This window comes from Cricetulus griseus, chromosome 4, assembly GCF_003668045.3.
Source record: "Cricetulus griseus strain 17A/GY chromosome 4, alternate assembly CriGri-PICRH-1.0, whole genome shotgun sequence".
Taxonomy (NCBI): Eukaryota; Metazoa; Chordata; class Mammalia; order Rodentia; family Cricetidae; genus Cricetulus; species Cricetulus griseus.
In genome coordinates this window covers 223,716,310-223,737,500 of record NC_048597.1, presented here as the reverse complement: position 1 = coordinate 223,737,500, position 21,191 = coordinate 223,716,310, and the positions used below count along the sequence as shown (strand labels likewise).

At 43.3% G+C, this 21,191-nt stretch overlaps 1 protein-coding gene across 9 annotated transcripts in view; it reads left to right on the top strand.

Annotated features, from left to right (window-relative positions):
* Positions 1–21,191, top strand: part of Rbms3 (RNA binding motif single stranded interacting protein 3) — a 680,800-nt gene that overhangs the window by 586,689 nt on the left and 72,920 nt on the right. The gene's annotated exons all lie outside the window — the stretch shown is intronic.

The window sequence follows — 21,191 nt, the reverse complement described above, 5'->3', positions numbered from 1 at the left end:
ATGTCTGTGGGGGATTGTCTCGATTGTATTCATTGGTGTGGGGAGACACAGACCAAATGCATTTTCCCCTGGGCTTGGGTCCTGGACTGTATGAAAGAGGAAGTGAGCTGAGCTGTAGGTAGGCATGCAATTCATCCTTGTCATCTGTAGACTGTGAGCGTGAGCTAACTCACTGCTTCCAGCTCCTACTGTCTTGACTTCCCCACATTGATGCACTGGAACTTGCAACTGTGAGATGAAATAAGCCGCTCCTCCTCTAAGTTGCTTTTGTCAGAATATTTTATCACGGCAATAGGAAAGAAAATAAGACAAAGAGCATGTTCCCAGTGACCTCCCCGCAAGTGTCCTCACCTCTCAATATGCCACCACCTCACGCTCCGTTGTCACCGTATAAGCCTTCCAGTCACACTCTAGATCTAATCCATAATAAGTGTCTTTAAAGAGACATTTTCTTATATGGAAAAGATTTCTTTTTCAGGTATATCTCTTGATTACCTGTGGAAGGTACAAATGACAGCAAATGAAAGTGACTCCATTCATGTTTCTGGTTTCCTTAAACAAGATGCCACTACAGTCATGCCTTCTGACATAGTATCATGCAGGTCAAGGCTATTTAATTTCTCACAGAAGAAGCCAGATGATGCCAACATTCTCCTAATGAAATGTGTTTGGTGCCTCAGCAAGTATTTGTTGAGATTTTGCAATGCTGTGCTTAAGATTTTCACCTGAAATTCTGTGTCAGGGTGAAGACCAAGCAGTCATTATTATTGCCTCATGGCTCATGAAGTATAGCACCACTCAAGCCTGGTGTGCATGCCCAAGTGATTCAGGGCAAAGTGTATTCCTTAGTAGCAAGCAGAAACGATAAGACAGAATTATTGAACCTAGGCTGTGAGAATGCTAGTGTGTCTGCACAGATTGATGACATCACTCTAGCTTTAGCTTGTGTCAGTCCATCCTTCTTGATAGTAATTACCCCAAGGTCAATTGACTCTGAAGCTGCACTTGAGAGAATTGACAGGATCCTCTGGTTTCAGTGGGAAATGTCCTCCATGCTGTGCTGCTGTTTGGGAAGACTGTGGAGCCTTTAGGAGGTGGAACCTTGCTGGGGAAAATGGGTGACTTGTGGCAGGCCTTGAGATTTGATAGCTCTACTTTCTGTATGCCCAGGGAATCTGTGTGCTTCCCTCTCTCCGCCATGGTGGACTGCGTCCCTTCTTAAATTCTAAGTTAAACCAAGTCATTCTTCCTTTTGCTTTTGTTGGATGTTTGGTCACAATGATGAGAAAAGTAACTCATCAGCCAAACCATCTCTTCAGCAGAGAGGAAAAAGGGTGGTTCTCTGCTGACTTTGTCTAGAAGACATGTGTGAAATTGATTGACATCATACTAAGTATTTAATGTTTTTAAATGAGGATGATGGGTCTGGAGAGATGGCTCAGTAGTTAAGAACATGTGCTGCTCTTCCAGAAGATCTGAGTTTGATTCCTGACATCCATTAACAGGTAGTTGACAACCACCTGGCCTGTAACTTCAGCTCCAGGGGATCTGATGCCCCCTTCTGGCCACTATGGGCACATACCCACACCAATAAACATAATTAAAATTTTAAAACATCTTCAAGAAAATAAGGAGTGTTTGTTCCTTCTGTCACTCAACAGAGTGGAACAAAAGGCCAGGAGGAGGTTGAGAAATTTGATGCTGTGGACAAAGATAAATCCACATCCATCATGAACAGAGCAATGTGACGTTGCAATGCCACTCTCACTTAGCACGGAGGAAAGGAGCCTAATGAACAACTGGGCTCTAAATGATAATCTTAATTAATTCTATGCTTGGACAGCTGGATACATTGCTCAGCAATAAGAGTGCTTTCTGGCCTTACAGAGAACCCAGGACTACTTTCTGGCACTTCCATCAGGCAGTCCCTAAGGGCCTGTAACTCTAGTACCAGGGGATCTCTCAAACCTTCTTCTGGCTTCTTTGGGCACCCACATGCCTATGTACATGCCCCCACATACACTGTAATAAAAGTAAACCTTTGAGGACACAACCCCTCTATTCAAAAGAACTTTTATTACTAACTCCAAATGTCTTTTAATCAATGCACATTATAGCTAGTTCTGCATAACACTGCTTTATATTAAAAAACAACTCTGACTTTCTTATCAAGCCTTTCATCTTCTAAGTCCTAGATCTCATAAGCACTTTCAATCAATAACTAGAAAAGTCATTACAGTGCCCACTTTGTGCTACGTGCTATTTATAAGCATCTCCAGCAGTAGATCTCAGGATAATCTCTTCAACTTTCTGAGATGCATGTATGGAATCTAGTTCAAAGGAAAGTTTAGAAGGTGTCAGATTTGAAGCCAATCCACGTAACTCCAGGATGGAGACAACACAGAGAAACAGAGGATCCACTTGACACCCAAGAAAGTGGAAACATTGAGACTCACCATGGGATCAGACGACAGTGATGAAGTCTGGAGGACTACAACTGCTGGCTGAGAAACTCTGTCAGGTTCCCCAGACAATGATGGGAGAGATGGAAGAGTCTTGCTTAAAGTAATCTGGGTATCACTGGTTTAAGAAAAGAGAGGAGCTGGCAGTCAAATCTTATCCTAGCCATAGGACACATCAGTAGTTCCTATAAGACTTACATCCATTTGGGGGCTCTGCTGTGCCAGTCACTCCTGTATGACAAGTCAGCACTGAGAAGACTCCATCTGGGCACTCTCCATGCCTTGCATGGCCATCTGGGCATGCTCAGCCAGTAAAGCTGAGAACACCTAGTCATGGTCTGAGGCAGTCCTGGGTTGGAGCAGAGCTGTCTGGACACAGACACATGGAAAGCAGGCTCCAGTGGTGAAGGCCTCATCAGGCCAGTGGCCCCATTCCCTTAGTCTTGAGCTGGGTAACTGGGAGACTGATAGGCCTGAGCCAGAGGTTGGGTCAACCTTCAGCATGGCTGCTACCTCTCTGCCATGATGCTTTCTGTTCTCAGGACTGAGAACCATAAAGCTCTTATGCAGGTGTTGCTCCCTGCAGCCTCTTCTCCTGCAGGGGAAGCATGAGATTGCATATTAAAACTGCATTAGTTGCAACACTAGTGAGGAGGGGCTTCCTCCATGGCCAGAGGCATGGAAGTCCTGGTGGGTTTGTCAGACCAGACACAGATTCCAATCTGTAGCTTCAACACCCACGTTTGCCCTCTACATTTGGCACCAACAGACCTGGTGAGGGTGGTCCTTCCCCCTAGTTGAGATAACTGGTAACAATTTTTCTTGAAGAGTTTTTACTCTCCACCAGTAATTCTAGATGTTAGGCAGTGTTTCTCAGACCTAGACATATAAGGGACTACTCATATGATGATATTACATTAAATGTGTTTGTCTCCTGGGGCCTAATGGAAGTGCTGGCTTATGCCCCTTGCAAGAAATATATAGCTTGCTAATTGTACCCTTTCTTACACTCAGAATTTTAGAGCTAATTTTGTGGTGTGTTAACATATACGCTTTTTGGAATCAACCAGTGCATGTGACCTGATGTTTGCTTCCAGAGCTGATCATGGAAGTAAATTAAGAAATAGAGACAGAGATTTCAAATTATAAAGAGCGTTAGAGGCCATGACACAGATCCATCGATGTGTCGGAGCCAATACAGACTTTATCTGCAAAGCTAGTTCATTTTAATCATGCAGGATATTTCAGAAGTTTGGTTTTGTTACATTTTGAATTAAATCATCTTTCATTTCTGATTATCAGCCTACAGTGGAAGGGCAACTTGATTTGAGAAGCTCATAACCACAAGACGCATTTTGTAAAACCAGGGGAAATTGGCTACTTTGTCAAATCCATAAGGAAACACAAAGAGGCCGTTTGTTAATTCATCTTCTCCTGCAGTCATTGTGAATATGAGTTCTCTGCGGAGGCCTCTGTTGGTTACTTCGTCTTACCTTTAAATCATTGTGAGTAGAGGATTTTGTGAGCTCCTCTACTACTAGCAAGTTGCCAGTGCTTGTAAACTGCAGTGTTCCTGGAAATGTTTCATTTATTGACCATGATACATTATTTGAGGCATTGCTGGGTAACCCTGTCTTTGGCACTTCACAGCTTTAAGCTGTATTTTTCTCCCAGCATTGAAGCTGATGCTGATACTAGGGAGCACTTACACAGGTCATGAAGCAATAGCTACTTGCAAGAGTTGCTTCTGCCCTTGCACCGTGGGGGACCCAGGGATCAAGGGCTGATCATCCAGTTTGAAGGAAAAACTGACTCCCCAAAATTGTCCTCTGACTTCCCCATGGCACCTGTGTTCTTCTTCCACATCCAAGCCCACATGTACACACATAAATAAATAAATAAAAGTCAGTTTTTAAAAATATATAATAAGTAATGAACTTGTGGTGACTCATTTACAATGTTTCAAAAAGCCACAGTGAAAAATAAAATTACACAAGGGGCACAAATGGCACAAATGGCAAATCATTGCAGAACGTTGTGCTTGCCTGGGGATTTTCCGTATCCCACAAGATTATAACTCAGGCTGGTTTCCTCTTGTTAGCTACGATAAAGAGCAGTTCAGAGTGAGTTTCTTCAAAATCCCTAACACTGTCTGTATCTCTAGACAAGGGCTTACAAATTGGATCACGGTGCAAAGATTTAAGTGTCCTTCGTGACTTTTTCTAAGAATAAGGTTCAGTTGGGAAATGCCAAGATTGAGGATTTATTTACCGGCAATCGTCAAGAAGATCTCCGAGTAAAATAGTTCCCATAATACAACAGAACATTTCGGATATAAGCCTTTGATCTGTATTATTGAATTACTGACATCTGAACCAGCATGAATGACTATGGTGGGGGTGGGGAGGCGGCTTAGTTGGCAAATTGCTTGCCATGCCTATAAGCATAAAGACCTTGCCTGGTTCAGTGTTCAGCACCCACATGCAAGCTCACCAGTATTACCCAGGATCAGGGAAGTGGAGGCAGGAGGATCTCTGGGACATCATCCTCTGGTTTCTGCACTCACACACACACACACACACACACACACACACACATCACTGTTGTTATATTTACAGTCCCAAGAAAGGAAAAGACTGAGATAATTCTGTGCTTCAAACAGATTTCTAGCACAAAAGCAAAAGTATGCAGCATCAGTGTTTGCTGTCAAGGTGACCTAGGACACTTTCTCATTGTTTCTGAGCAAGAGACCTTGCCTTGGACCATCTGGGCAAGCCAGTTAACTGCAACCACTCCTGTTTATGGAACTATGGAGGCAGACCTGTGTGAATCAGAATGGACCAATCATTTGATTGCATCTCTATTAGTTACTTTCCTTGTGGTTTTGACAAACCACATGACAAAAAGCAATTTACGAGATTTACAAGATTTACGTGAGCCCATTATTCAAGGGTGTATCGGATAATGGCAGGGAGGTGTGCCTTCAAGGGTCTGAGGCTGCTTGCTCACATCTCTGTAGATCAAAAATGAGAGACAAGGCTAGAACATAAACTCCCATCCTGCTCCCCAGAAACTGACTTCCTCCCTCTAGACTTCCAGTTCCTGAAGTTTTTACAATGTCCCCAAACATCACCAGCAGTTGGACACCAAGTGTTCAAACACAAGTCTGTGTGCCTGTGGTGTGTGAGCAGGGAAGGAACATACATCAAACCATAGCAGTGTCCCTCACATTCATGTCCAAACACATATAGCCATGTTTCGGCTGACACAATTCCTTGTCACAGCTGTCTGGGAAACTAGAATTACTTATCTCAGATTGATTCACAGCTGAGTCCAAATTAGGCAAGATCTTCCTGCTCACACTTCCAATAGATGATTCTCTTTCTACTCTTGCCATTTATTTACCAACACATCTTTAGACCATCGCTAAATTGTTTCCCATTTATCTTTAAGGAACATTTTCTTCATTTAGTAATATCCATTGAGTATCTACTTCTTGTGTTTGTTTGGGTTTTTATGCCTTGTGTTTGTTTTGAGACAGGGTCTCATGGAACCTAGACAGGCCTTGAATTCTCTATATAGCTGAGGCTGAACTTGAATTCCTGGCTCCCTTGCCACCACCTCTCCTGTGCAGGGTTCATAGGAGTGTGCCACCATGCTGACCTCCACTCCCCACAGCCCCCATTTAAATTGCTAAACTTCCTCAGAACTCTGGGTGTTGAACTTAACTGAAACTCATAGATGTTATGTCCTAGAAACATGACTTGTTGGTTGTTCAAGAGAAGTACATTTGTCCTAAAATAACCCAGTGATTATAACTAATAAAAACAGAGTGGAACATTGGAGGGGTGAGCAGATTAGAAACATGTAGATTTATTTCATTTAAAAGAAATGTATATTTCTGAAAAATCAACAGATTGAGAGAAAGAAAAGTCGTAACTGACCTGTGAGATATTTTAGGACAATCAAGAATATTTCTGACCCAAACAAGTGTATTGGGTATGTGAGAGCAAGAAGATGAGGTGTTCAAATGCCATTTGGCTATAAATTGAGTTCAAGGCTAGCCTGCCTCAACAATGCTTTCCCCACCAGTTAGAAGATGAAGATAAGATTCTTTCCTCTGAATTTTGTTAAGATGATGACCATGAAAAAAAAATAGCTTTTCTAGTTTTTTCTTTATTTAACAAATGCATTAGATTGTTAAAAGTCAGTGAAATTTTTTGTTTGCTTGTTTTTGTTAAGACAGAGTTTCTTTGTGTCTTTGTGCCTTTGCTGTCCTGGAATTAGCTCTGTAGACCAAGCTGATCTTGAACTTACAGAGATCTGCCTGCCTCAACCTCCTGAATGGTATGATTAAAGGTGTGTGATATCACTACCTGGTCTACAGGCTACACAGAGAAACCCTATCTTGAAAAGCAACAAAAAAATTGTTTTAAAGTCATTGAACTTACTGGAAAAATGAAATTTCTTTCATTCATTCCATCATTCACTCAACAAACACATCCTGAATGTCTTTCTTTGATGGGGCAGGCATTGTTCTAGAAATTAAGAGATAAGTGACTGAGCAAACTCAAAGTTCCTACTGTAACTTCACTTAAACCCAACATGGGGAAAAGTAATAAAACAATGCAATGGCTATTTGTTTCAAATATGCAAAGATGGACTTGGGTGGAAGTTAAATTATTCATATATACTCCATCTTGGAGTCCTCAGCCATGAGCATCAGCATCTTTTGCCCTTCTTGGTGCTATTCTTCCTTCAGGACACTTGGATGTCTCAAGAGGTCACAGATTCTTCCTTTCTTGTGGTCTTTTTAATTAAACAAAGAACATGGGAGCTACCAGGCATCAGTGCTCTTCTACAGTGAGGGGTAAAGAGGGGGGTAATGTAGATATAGTTCCTTCCCTTACTATACCTATGGTGTGTTGAGGAAGGAAGTGGTTGACTTAGTATACACTGAAGAACATGAAATTAAGCTTGACATGAATTCTATCTGGGGAAAGATAAGTAGAACTCTTAAAATTTATCAGTGAGCACTGACTGAGAAAGGGTGTGTGTGTGTGTGTGTGTGTGTGTGTGTGTGTGTGTGTGTGTGTGAATTTGTAGAGATATTAGTTTCTTTTCTTATGAATGTGACAAAATACCCTGACAAAAGCAAACTATTAAAGGACAACTTTATTTTGACTCATGGTTTGAAGGAAGAGTTATTAATGGTGGAAAAGACAAGATGGCAGAAGAGTCAATATAGCAAAGTATGAGGCAATTAGTCACTTTTCGTCCACAATCAGGAAGTAGAGATAAAGAAGAATTCGGGGGCTCAGCTTGCTTTCTCCTTTTTATTCAGTCTGAGAACCCAGCCCATGAATTGTATCATCCATAATTGGGGTGGGTCTGCCTACTTCATTAAACCTCATCTAGAAACCCCCTCATAGACATGCTCAGAGATCTGTTTCTAAGGTGACCTTAAGTCCACTCAAGTTGACCCCCATCACCATGCCTCACAGCAGAGAGGAACCAGGCGAAACAGCATGCCACCTTTACCCTACCTAAGCTAACAGACTCCGTGCTTCATTCAAAATACCTCCTGAAGAATTTACTCATCTCATTAGTCAGAAAGTGGCTTTGGGGGCCTAAGTGTGTGCCACTATCTTCTGTTACTACAGAATACAGTTTGTTCACCTAGAAAAATGCCAGACTTCCACAAGCGGGTGCACTGGGTTTGGGGTTTGGACTCTTGTCTTTTCTGAAATATGGTTGTCTTTGCAGTTTATAGAATTCATCTCTTCTCCTTTGAGGCTCTTGATATACTGTTTGTCCCATTACAGAAGCTAAACTGAGCTCTGCAACAGTGTCTCTGCCATGAAGAAGTGAGATTTGGGGAGGTTAATTGACTTTCTTAATATCACAAAAGTTGGTGGCAGAACCAGGGCACCTGTGTTTCAATCCAGTTAACACCAATTTTATTTGATTATGTCTGGCTGAGCTCTTCATTAAGTTTCTATGCTTCAGGTTATATAATTTAACCCCCAGAAAATCAAGTTGAGAGATTAATAAAAAATATTGTGATTTAGTCCTTTTGTTGTGGGATATAAAACATTAGTATATTATCAGGGCCCACTAATGCAAATTACATTAACATAATAAGTACAGTATTTTAATCTTTTGGCATTCCATCAGTACACTTGAAATGGAAGGTATGATCTACTTAATAGCTTTGACTTGGAAGGACACATCCATCCAAATAGTACCCTGATTTAATTCTTTTTGCTTCAGAATTATGCAATGCTGTAAGACATATCTAAAGAAAATTTGCCTTGTTTTATGCTGACTAGTCATTACATATGGCCCATAATAAGATTAATATCACAGGGATTTTGCAATTTATCAAGTTAATGTCTCTTTTGCATTTTAAAACAGGTAGTTTAGATAAAATGCATAATGAATGATTGTAAGAAGGTTACATGACAAAATACAAAAAATAAAATAAAAACTGACACTGTATGTTTTGAGCCTATGTTTAGGAAAGAGATCTCTTAACCATGTGCTCAAACCTCCTCACCTTTCCACATTCAGGATAGGTGTGTTTTGTTTTGCTTTCCATAGCATGTAATTGATTTTGTTTTGAGACAGGGTCTCATTACATAGTCCTTTCTGACCTTGAACTCACTAGGTAGACCAGGCTCACCTGGAACTCCCTATGTAGACCAGACTGGCCTCAAATTCATAGCTTCTCCAGAGTGGCAGGATTAAAAGTGTATACCACCATGTCTGGCAACTTTTAGCACGCTATAATAATTTTATTTAATTCATTTTTTAAAGAATAGATTCTTATTTTTCCCAACAAAAAACCCATGTACTAAGTCAAAAGGGCTAACTAGTTCTTCTCTGAACCAATCGCAAACAGTTTCCCCTGAAGTAATAATAGTTTATAATTTTCTTTACATTAGATATTTATTTTAAGGCCAAAGTAAAAAGTTACAAAGACTTTTCCTATAGGCTCTCATTTAAGAAGGAATTATTAATAAAGGCTAAACATTTAAGAAGGTTTTTCCTAGTTAGTTAGCCAGAGTTCTTAAGAGCCTTTGCCATAGCCCTCCTTTAATGAAGAGACACTAGAACAATTTTCCAGACATAGAAAACATGACACTCTGCAAAGAAGCCCGGTGGCTTCATTGGCTGCTTTTAGCTCACAAAATGAAAATGGCCCTGGCTTCTTCTTGTGGGAAATAAGATCAGTCATGTCTGACCAACCCATGGACTCAAAGACTGCGGCATCTTTTTGGAGAAATCCAAGATGGTAGATACAATAAGGGCAGGGTCATGTGGGACTTCTTCCGAAAGATAAAGGAAGAAAGCTCTCTGGGCAAAAATGAAACCATCAAGGTTGTAAGATTTTTATTGCTTGCAGACTTACATGGCTAAATCCTGCATGGATCTGAGTAGCCCTTGCTCAGTGTGGAGTGGGTGGGTGACATCCTAGTTAACTTTAACTGTCAACTTGACACAGCCCATAGTCTTCTAAGTAAGGAGTCTCAATTGAGAAACTGAGGTCAGGCCAGATCAGACTGGCCTACAAGGCAACTCTGTGGGAGATTACCTTGCTTGTTTGTTGATTTAAATAGGAAGCTCCAGGGCATTGGTGGTGCACGCTTTTAATCCCTGCACTCGGGAGGCAAAGGCAGGTGGATCTCTGTGAGTTCGAGACCAGCCTAGTCTACAAGAGCTAGTTCCAGGACAGTCTCCAAAGCCACAGAGAAACCCTGTCTCGGAAGGAATAAATAAATAAATAAATAAATAAATAAATAAATAAATAAACAAATAAGAGGCTCCAGCTCACTATGGGCCCACCATTCTCCAGGAAGATTGTCTTGAGATGTGTTAAAACCTAGCTAAGCATGAGCCAGGTGAAACTGCAAGCAAGCAGTGTCTCTCAGAAGTTTATGCCATCAGGTTCCTGCCTTGAGTTCCTGCCCTGACTTCCCTCAGTGAACTATGAAGGAAGGAACCCTTCCTCCCCTAAAATGGCTGTGCTCAGAGTCTGTTACCACAGCAACAGAAGGAAGCTAGATGTGACTGTTGCTAATCCCAGATATAATTTTGGCAGCTGTTCCTCTACACTTTCATTGTGGCTCCCCATCTGATGATTTCCTTATCTTAGACTTGTTTCTTTGCATACTTGGCATGTCCCCTGTTTAGGCTCAGAGAATCCTCCTGAGACTGCATTTGGGGTCAGGAATTCTAGGTGCTCTGGCCTCTGCCCTTCTATCAGAAGGGCCCCCAGCCACCTAATGATGCAGTCACAGCCTGTACCAGCTACACATGTTTCATTAAGCTCCATGAACCAGGTGTAGTATCCCACACCTGAAATTCCAGTACTCAGAAGTACAAGGCAGGAATGTCAATAGTTCAAGGTCAGCCTCAGCTACATATGGAGTTTGAGGTCAGTCTTAACCACACAAGATCCTGTCTAAATGAAGAAGTCAGTACATGAAGTCTGTGGATTTCCGCCCTCCTGACACTGTACTCAAAACCTGACTGTCATATTGATCATCTTCTCATCTCTCTGCTTCTCCCCTGCTTTCAGATTTTTATGGAATACTTTTTAGATTTATGTGTGCACGTGTTTTGCCCGTGTGTATGTCTGTGCACCGTGTGTGTGCCTGCTGCTTTTGGAGGTTGGAAGAAGGTGGTGGGTCCCCTGGAACTGGAGTTACAGATGAGATTGTTAGTGAGCCACCGTGTAATGCTGGGAATCAAACACTGGGCCTCTACAAGAGTAAGTGTTCTTTCCCACTGAGCCATCTCTCAAGCCCCTTATGAATACTTTTATTGGCTAAACAACTTAACAGTATCAGTACCCTATCTCCTCTGAAAAGCCCACTGTTCCACTATTGACCTGTCCCATTTTTTTAATGTCCCACGTACCCAGAAGCACCATTCAGGAGAGTAGTCTTGGATGCCAACAGTAAAAGGCAAGCTGCTCACTCACCTGCTGAATGTTAACTGCATAGAATTTAAACCAGACCCGAGGCTGGCCAGAGAGTTTAATAGGTAAAAGCACTTGTTACATAAGCCCACTGACCTGAGCTGGAACCTTAAAACCTGCAGTGGAGAGAGAAAACATGTATGTTCACACACATACCCACAGTAATGATGATGATAATAATAACACTTAAGAGAAAATTTCAGAAACACAGTAAAATGCTTCTACTTGGCTGATGGCATGTAATGCTGGAATGGGCAAGCAGACCTCCTCCCCTATCCATAAACCGAGACACTGAGAGCCTCATTCATCAGAAATCTTATAATAGAGTAAGTTAGCAAAGACATGACTGGTGTTCAGATGTGACAAGAGCACATAAGATGAGGCAGCACAGGACATGTTGCTGTTTAAGAAAACTCCAGGCAAATGACAAACCATTCCCCATCCTTTCTAAGGCACCTGCACTATGCTCCCTTCATCCATAAACCACATTCTACAAAGACCATTGTCCTTGCCTGAATCGGTACCCGCAAGAGGGGATGCAGCCATTGTTTCTTATTCGAAGGCATTTTTGACGTTTGCACTTTACTTTTAATTTTTACACGTGATTTCTGGTTCCCAATAAATGAATGGGAAAGAAAAGCAGAAGTTGTCGTCAGACAGTAAAGTCTATGGCTTTTGCTATTTAATTTTGTATATTTGTGCAATGAATGCCAAATAAAAATAATTGTAAAGGAAGGTTGCATATCAAGACTAATAGGTGTAAATATTTATACAGTCAACTCTTAGATGAAACTATGTGTTTGAAATTAAACTTTTGGCTTAAAAGCACACAATCTCTTTTAAAAGTTTTAAAACTTTCTTTTATGTGTGTGAGTGTTTGCCCACATGATATACATGTGTACCACATGGCATACAGTGCCCATGGAGGCCAGAAAAGGCACCAGATCCCCTAGAATTGAAGTTACACACAGTTCTGAGACTCCGTGTATCTGTATCCGAACCCGGGCCATCTGCAAAAGCAGAAAGTGTGCGTAACTACTGAGCCATCTCTCCAGCCCCAACTTTTGACATTTTAATCAACCTAAGTAGTCACTGGGATCAGAAAAGTTGGCTATTTTTCATGTCTGTGTGTGGGTTACCTATTTTTCTTCCATACATATATTAAAAAGCAAACTACCCATACAAAGGTTGTTTGGGGATAATTCAAGCTTGTCAGGAGGAATATCATGGGACTATTTCACCAGTCAATTAACAGGTTGACAGCAGGCTCTGATTAGAGTTATGGAGAATGGCGGCCTTCTCCATAATAGAGCTGTGATTGACAACTGAACTTCACACAGAAGTCATTATTGCCAACTCTCCTTTGGAGATGAACCTTCCATCCCTCAGGGTGCCAGGGCTGCAGCCAGCAGAGCATTTTGATCTTGATAATTAAGCTAACTAGCCAGTCATGTGGGGCACAATCTGGTGTGTCTGCAATTAGCCTTCATGTTTGAGAGCAATTTCCTTCTTACATTCTGATCCTCAGTCTGGCACTTCAGGGTCTCAGGTTGTTTCCAATGTCTCCAGTTTGCTCCACCTAAATCGCCTCATCCCATACAAAAGAAGACACACCTTGTCGTGGGTCTGACTTGGGACTTTAGGGACTAAGTGGAACATCAGCCAGTCAAGAGTTAGGCTAAAAGAAGATAGATATAGGAAGTATTACAAGTGATTTCTCTTTGGAAGGTAATTGTAGTTTCCTTGATTATTTCGTGTCTTCACATATCATTTAAAATAACTCTCTTTTTTTTTTTGCCGAGCGTTGATGGCCCGCGCCTTTAATCCCAGCACTCAGGAGGTAGAGGCAGGCGGATCTCTGTGAGTTCAAGGCCAGCCTGGTCTCCAAGTGAGTGCCAGGATAGGCTCCAAAGCTACACAGAGAAACCCTATCTTGAAAAACCAATAAATAAATAAATAAATAAATAAATAAATAAATAAATAACATTTTTCTTTTTTTAATTTAAATTCTTTAATTACCACTCATATTTACATATCCATCCCCCAATCCCTCTCCCTCCCATCCTCCCATGCTCCCTGCTAACTCCCCCAACTCCTCCCCCCAACTCCTCCCCAGGGACAGTGAGGCCCTCCACGAGGGACCTTCAAAGTCTGTCATATCATTTGGGGGAAGGCCCAGGCCCTCCTTGTTGTATCTGGGCTGCAACAGTATCCTTCTATATGGAATGTGCTCCCAAAGTCCATCTGTGCTCTAGGATTGAAGACTGGCTCCACTGTTAGAGGTCCCATAGACTGCCCTGGCCTCCTAGTTGGCACCAACATTCAGAGGGCTTGGTTTGGTCCAATGCTGTTTCTGAAGTGTTATGAATAGGGTCTCCATGCTCTCACTAGGTCAGGTCAACTGTTTCTGCAGGTCTCTCCAGCCCTGTCTTGGCTCCTTTGGTCATCCCTCCTCCCTCTCCAGGAGAACAAGAGGACTGAGACAGGGGAGGAATGGAGGAGGACAAGAAAGGAGATGCCTTGATAGAGGGAGATAGTACAGGTGTAGAAAGAGGTCTGGCACAGAGGAAATGTTAGGGGATCATCAGGGGTGACCCCAACTAAGAATCCAAGCAGTGGTGGAGAAAATGTCATTGATGTCCTTCCCCTATAATGAGATTGGTGTCTACCTTGGTTACCATTCCTAGAGCCTTCATCCAGTAACTGTTTGGAGCAGAAACAGGCACCCACAGCTAAGCACTGAACCATTTAAAACAACCATTTAAAATATTTATTTGTGTGTGTGGTGTGTGTGTGTGTGTGTGTGTGTGTGTGTTTGTGCGCGCACGTGCGCTCTAACTCAAGTGCACATGCCATGGCCCCTAAGTAGAAGACAGGGGACAGCTTGTGGGAATCAGTTCTCTCCTTCATGTTTTTACCATGTGGGTTCCAGGAATCAAACTCAGGTCATCAGTGATGGTAAAAAGCGCCTTCAGCCACCAAGCCCTCTCACAAGCCCTGTGTATGCATTGTGTTTTTTGAAGCTTGTCCAGTTTGTCTCATTAAGGTCACTAAACTCTAAGTTAGTCATGAGTTCTTTCAAAGCATTACATACCTGCATTCAATTACTAATAGTAAATCAAATTAGATAATTAACTCTGGATCCTAAATAGATTAAACAAAAAATATCTTTCACAAAATTCCTAGGGCTTCCCGTTGGCGGGCCGTTAGGCACAAAGATTGCACTTGGAGCAGCCTCCCCAGAGCCTAAACATGATCCTTCCAACCAAAACTTTAGCTTTGTCTGTCTGGAGAAATCCAAGACCGCTTAGAAGGTAGATTAACTTTTGTAATAGTGAAAAGTCGAGCCATGATTTTCCCACAGAGCTATCCAAGTCGATTATCTCTTCATCTCAGAATCATGCATTTCATAGGGTTAGATGACTTGGTGTGTGAATATTTCCTTGTGGGAATAAAGGAATGATTGACGAACGTGTACCTCCATGAATTGAAGCAGTACCAAGTCAGCCAGATGTTTCCAGCTGAGCCCAGGCTATTACCTCAGGATTCCTTCCTTAATCTGGGGATTACCTGGATCAGCCAAGTGGGTGAACTGGCTCCTTGGTAAAGAGCTCTCCCAGTAAGGCTGGAAGTGGGGAAGGAGGAGCTGCTGTCTGGCCTGGAAACCTTCTGAAGGAAGTTATCAGGGCTGTTTGTTTTGCTTGCCTTTGGATGTGGTCCTTGGTGAGGTCAAAGGAATGGAATGAGTGCCTGAACTGGATGCAGATGACAGTGAAGCTGTTGCCACAGCTGGCCTCTGAGAGTGGGCGGTCCTAGAAATGAGCTAGTGTGGGGGTTGATGACATGAAACATCTGCCACAATGGGATCATGCTGAAACAACTGTCTTTGAAGCTCCCCGTCTAGTTGGGGGCGGGGGGGGGGTGCAGTGGGCTTTGTGGTGGGAATGAAAGATGTAGATGCTGGCAAGCAGATGGCTACAGACTTGCTGTTATGTGTGTGGAAGAAAACAAAAGTATATGTTGAGAACCTCCGGTGCTAGTCAAATGCCCGATTCTGCTGAAAGCCATCTGCCGATTCCTTTCCTATTGCATGTACAATCTGTGGGAAAAGGGAGGGAATGCTTAGGGAAATGGGTGGGAGAAAACCCTGACGGGAATAAACCATTCTGAATATTTTTCTCATACAGAACTCTATTATATCAGTGTAATGTTGGCTCCAGACTCCGAGGTCAGAAGCACATTTGCAGCCAGTCAGTCAGTCAGTCCTTGTTGATATACTGGTCGCCTTGTGTCATCTTCGTAGAGTTTTAGAAAGAAATTTGATTTATCTCACTTAGATGTATGCATGCCTCTGTGTGTGCATACACATACTGGTGGAAGTCAGAAGATGTCTAGTCCTCTGGAGTTGGAGTTACAGACATTTGTGAGCTGCAGGCAGTGTGATATGGGTGCTGGGAACTGAACCTGGGTCCTCTACAAGAGCAGTATATGCTCTTAATTATTGATCCATCGCTCCAGCCCTGCTTTGTAGAAATTTGGTAAATAAATACAAAAACCATCACTCACAGGCCACATGACTGAGTTCTCATTGGTGGTATTTGTCTTCAAGGCCACTTTTGAGAGAATGGTGTGGGTTTAGTTTATCACTCTGTCTACCTGTGAAAATAAATTCTAAGCCACAAAATTGGCATATATTTGCATCTGAAAATTTCCAACCCAACATAATTTTCTCCAGGGGAGAATTCTTTACAGTGGACTGATCTGGTAACCAGTTAATGGTGAAGATTAGTGGCCCACACATTTCCGCATGGTCACAGGAGTGTCCTGTTACTGTTGGCCATTCTGTGACTGTATGGCACTGGGCAGCTTTTGTCCCCCCTGCACAAGGCCGTGGACACCACATTCCCCATTCTCCCTTTATTCTGAAGTGACCTATGTGGGGTCCCTTGAAGATGGATCTGAAGAGTATGCTGATGACAGAAGCTCTGTCCCACCTGGTCCCACAGCCATTTAGTCCCAGATAAACACACAGGAGACTTATAAACTGCTTGGCTGATGGCTTAGGTTTCTTACTGGCTAGCTCTCTCTTAATTATTAACCCATAACTATTAATCTATGTTTGTCTACATGGCTGTATCTTACCGGAGAATGCCCAGAGTCCTATCTTCCCAGGTAGCTACATAGTGTCTCCCCCTCGACTCTCTCTGTGGCCTCTTCTTCCCAGCATTCTCCTTGTCTGGTAGCCCCACCAATACTTCCTGCCTGGCTGCTGGCCAATCAGAATTTCATTAAACCAATAAGAGAAACATATATTCACAGCACACAGAAGGACCTCTGCCATTGGTTTGCCTTAAGGATCTATATCCAATAGCAAGAGAGCTCAGGAAATGTGAAGGGGGTGTGGTTTTGGTTCCTTGGGTTTGCTTGCTTGTGTCTTTGGCTGACCCTATTCTACATCCAGAGGACAGTATTGACTTAGGGACCTTTTAACAGCCATACCAGTGGATACAGCCATGAAGGCAGAGGTCTATCACTGGAAGCAACTGGACATATGGGTCCACATGGTGGCTGGTGCTTGTGAGTCAAGTACCAAAGAGGTAGAGACTGTTCAGTCAGTCTTGCCTACTTGGAAAGCTGAGGCCAGTGAGAGACTCTGCCTCAAAAAAAAAAAAATGGCAATGCCAGAGGAGCAAGAGCAATGTTGAAGTTCTTCTGTAGACTCCACACACAATTCACACAAATGTACGCCACACATACCTACACATGAACATACACACAAAAAGAAAACTCACTCTGAAGCATGGCCAAGAGGATGCAACACTTGACAGACTTTCCTGTGAGGGCCCAGACACTGGGCCCTTCTGGAAGAACAGACCTGGACTTCTGAGGTTGCGCTTGACCTGAGGAGATTCCCCACGTCAGATCTGGCCCTGGATCGCACTCTAAGGGAGCAGGAGTTAGTACTATTGAGAACATTCTGTTAAATAAAGAAAAGTTAAGAGCTGGTGAGATGACTCAGCATGGAAAGGCACTTGCTGTGCAACCTGAGGCCCAGAGTTCCATCCCTGGAGTCAATGCAAAGGTGAGAAGATAAAACACACACCACCAAATGTCCTCTGGCCACCACGTGAGCTCCATGGCTCCTGTGTGCCCCACTCCCCAACACACATGCACAAATTAAAAGCAAACAGTAAAGCAGGGATCTGGAGAGATGGCTCAGTGGTTTACATGCCTTGGCTGCTCTCACAGAGGACCCACATGGAGGTTTACAACCATCTGTGGCCACCAGGACATCCTGCCTTCTTCTGATCTCCGTGGGCACTGCACACACTTGGCACACAGACATACATTTGGGCCAAACACACATAGGCATAAAATAAAGATTTACAAAAGCCATGCTTTTTAAAAAGAAGAAGGAAAGTTAGATTTCTGTACTGTTTTATAGAAAGGGTCAATAAAAGGAAAAGGAAACCACACACATGAGTTTCTGTTGCAGCTACAGGAAAGGAAAAGCTGGAGAGTACCCCAGAAGGACACCTCCTACTACCTCCCACCGACCCCCACTGCCTCCCACTGCTCCCCAGTGCCCCCCACTGCTCCCCACCACCCCCCACTGCCTCCCACCCCACTGGTCACTGCTCAAACATGAGCTGGCATCTCCATAGGATTTTAATGCGTTGGATTTTATCTTAGGGTATGCCCACTCCGCTATGATGTTTTCTCTTTGAGTAGAGGCTCCATCATCAACAAGGCTCACAGTGAGCTTGAGACAGGTAGACCACAGTGACGCTGACACAGAGAGCACTTTCACGGAAAGTAAATGAGCTGTTTAGTCTGATCGTGACTTCCCACCCACGTCCTTATGTCTTGTTGAATCTCTGCCACGGACCAGGCTGATTCTTACAACTTTCTTAAAGGAGACTGGACACAGCCCAGAAATGTCCTCCAAGGAACCACAAAATAAAGTACATTTTGTAGCAAATTGCAAGCCAAGAAATGACTACTTTCCTAGTAATAGCCACTGTAGAGGATTCCCTGTGACATATTTAAGCTTCTTATATCATAAACAATGGCTATCAGATGGTGGGGAGCTTTTCCCATTGATCACCCCTGTGAGCTGAGCAGGAAATTCCCCGGCTCATTCAGCAATTCTGCCCATCACCATGTTGAAATTGCTATGGAGTCAGAACTTCAGACCAATTTGTCAGCAACGGGAGCTGTTAATGAGGGGAGATGTGAGACATCTCACGGTCTTGAGCGCTGAGTAAAGCCAGATAAACACTTTACTAGACCAAAAATGCAGTCCATAAATATTCACACTTCCACTGGGAATCACTTTTGCTTCATCATTTCTAAGAAGATGGGTCCAGACTATTGCATCTGATAAGCATTTGAAATTTCCAGTGTGTTGGAAATCTGCATAGAGGTCTACAGAGTGATTGCTTGCTGGTAAATAGAGCACAGAGCATTTCTTTTCTCATTCATGGCATAGATCAGCAAGAATTTCAGACTGCTGTGTGATTAAGCCTTTCCAGAGTACCAGAAAGCCATGATAAGCAAACAGAAGTATGTGGGGCTGGGGCATGACTGTGTTTGTAAAGGTATTGTGCAAGGCTGAGCATTTGAGTTTAATCTCCAGAACCCACATAAAAAAGCAGGGCATGGTTCTGGAGAGGCAGAGATGGGGGACCCTTGCAGCCCTCTGATGAGTCACCCGCCCTCCTCTGCAAGCTTCAAGCCAGTGAAAGACACTGTCTCCAAAAACAAGGTGGACAGAAGATGAAGAATGAAACCCAAACAGATCTAAACAGAGAATTCACAACAGATGAATCTCAAATGACTGAAAGACATTTAAGGAATTGCTCAAGACATTTCATCATCAGGGAAATGCAAATCAAAATGACTCTGAGATTCCATCTTACACCTGTCAGAATGGCTACGATCAAAACCACTGATGAGGGCTTATGCTGGAGAGGATGTGGAGTAAGGGGGGCAGTCCTCCACTGGTGGTGGGAGTGCAAACTTGTAAAGCCATTTTGGAAATCAGTTTGGCAGTTTCTTAGATTATTGGGAATCAATCTACCTCAAGATCCAGCTATACCACTCTTGGGCATGTACCCAAAGGACGCACACTCACACCACAAGGACACTTGCTCAACTATGTTCATAGCAGCTTATTCATAATAGCCAGAATCTGGAAACAACATAGATGCCCCTCAACCAAAGAATGGAAAAAGAAAACATGATACATGTATACAATGGAATATTACTCAGCAGTAAAAAACAATGGCCTCATGAAATTTGTAGTCACCTGGATGGAACTAGAAAAAAATCATCCTGAGTGAGGTAACCCAAACCCCCCAATACAAACACAGTATGTACTCACTCATAAATGGATATTATTTGTAAAGGAAAGGATAACCAACCAGGCTATAATCCCCAGCCCCAGAGAAGCTAGGTAGCAAGGAGGACCCCAAGAGAGACACATGGATCATTCTGGGAAGGGGAAATAGATGAGATCTCCTGGGTAAACTGGGGGTTTGGGTTAGAGGGGAGAGGATGGGGGATGAGAACATGAGGGAATGGATGGGTGAGTTGGGGGAGGAACCAAGAGGACAAGCAATGAAAGAGATGTCTTGATACAGGCAGACATTATGGAGTTAGGAAGAAACCTAGGTAAACTACCAGGAATACACAAGCATAACCCCAGCTAAGATTCCTAGCAGTAGTAGAGAGGGTGCTTGAACTGGCCTTCTCCTCTAATCAGACTGGTGACTACCCTAATTGTCAGCATAAAACCTCTATCCAGTAACTGATAGAAGCAGATGCAGAGCTCCACAGCCAAGCACTTTGGCTGAGCTCTGGGAGTCCAGCTGAAGAGAGGGAGGAGGGATTACATGAGCAAGGAGGGTCAAGATCATAGTGGGGAAACCCACAGAGGCAGCTGACCTGAGCTGGTGGGACCTCACAGACTCTGAACCAACAGCTGGGGAGCCTGCATGGGGCCAAACTAGGCCCTCTGCATGTGGGTGTCGGTGGTGTGGCTTGGAGTGTTTGTGCAGCTCCTGGCAGTGGGAGCAGGATTTATCCCTGGTGCATAAGCTGGCTTTCCGGAGCCCACTCCTTATGGTGGGTTGCCTTGCTCAGCCTTATGCGGGAGCAGGAAGGGGGGTTGGTCCTGCTTTACCTTGATGTGCCAGGCTTCTTTGACTCCCCATGGGAGGCCTTACCCTTTCTGGAGAGTAGATGGAGGGTAGGGAAGGGGCGAGGAGAGAGAGCAGGAGGAGGGGAGGGAGGGAGAACTGTGGTTGAAATGTAAAATGAATAAAAAAAATTAAAATAAAAAAGAATTAAACCCAAGGCTGTCCTCCCATTCATTCCCACATCCATGCATATGCAGGCATGCGCGCGCACACACACATACACTAAATGCTGACGCTGCATTTGTGGTGATGCCTTTTGGGTATGGTGGGTGGGTGCAGCCTTCAAGTTGATTAAGTCATTGATTACAAGGGTGCTTTTTATTTCAGTTGAAGCCTCTGTACAAGCACATACTTCCCCTCATTTTGTCCTTCAGCACCCCTAGCCAAGCAGCTGTTGCAGGAACAGACACTGTACCATATTTTGGATGTTGTAAAGGATTCCACTGAACTAGTGAAGAGTGCTTACTGCTCTTCAAGAGAACTGAAGCTCAGATCCCAGCACAACTGCCGGTAAATTCCAACTCCAGAGGGAAAGACGCC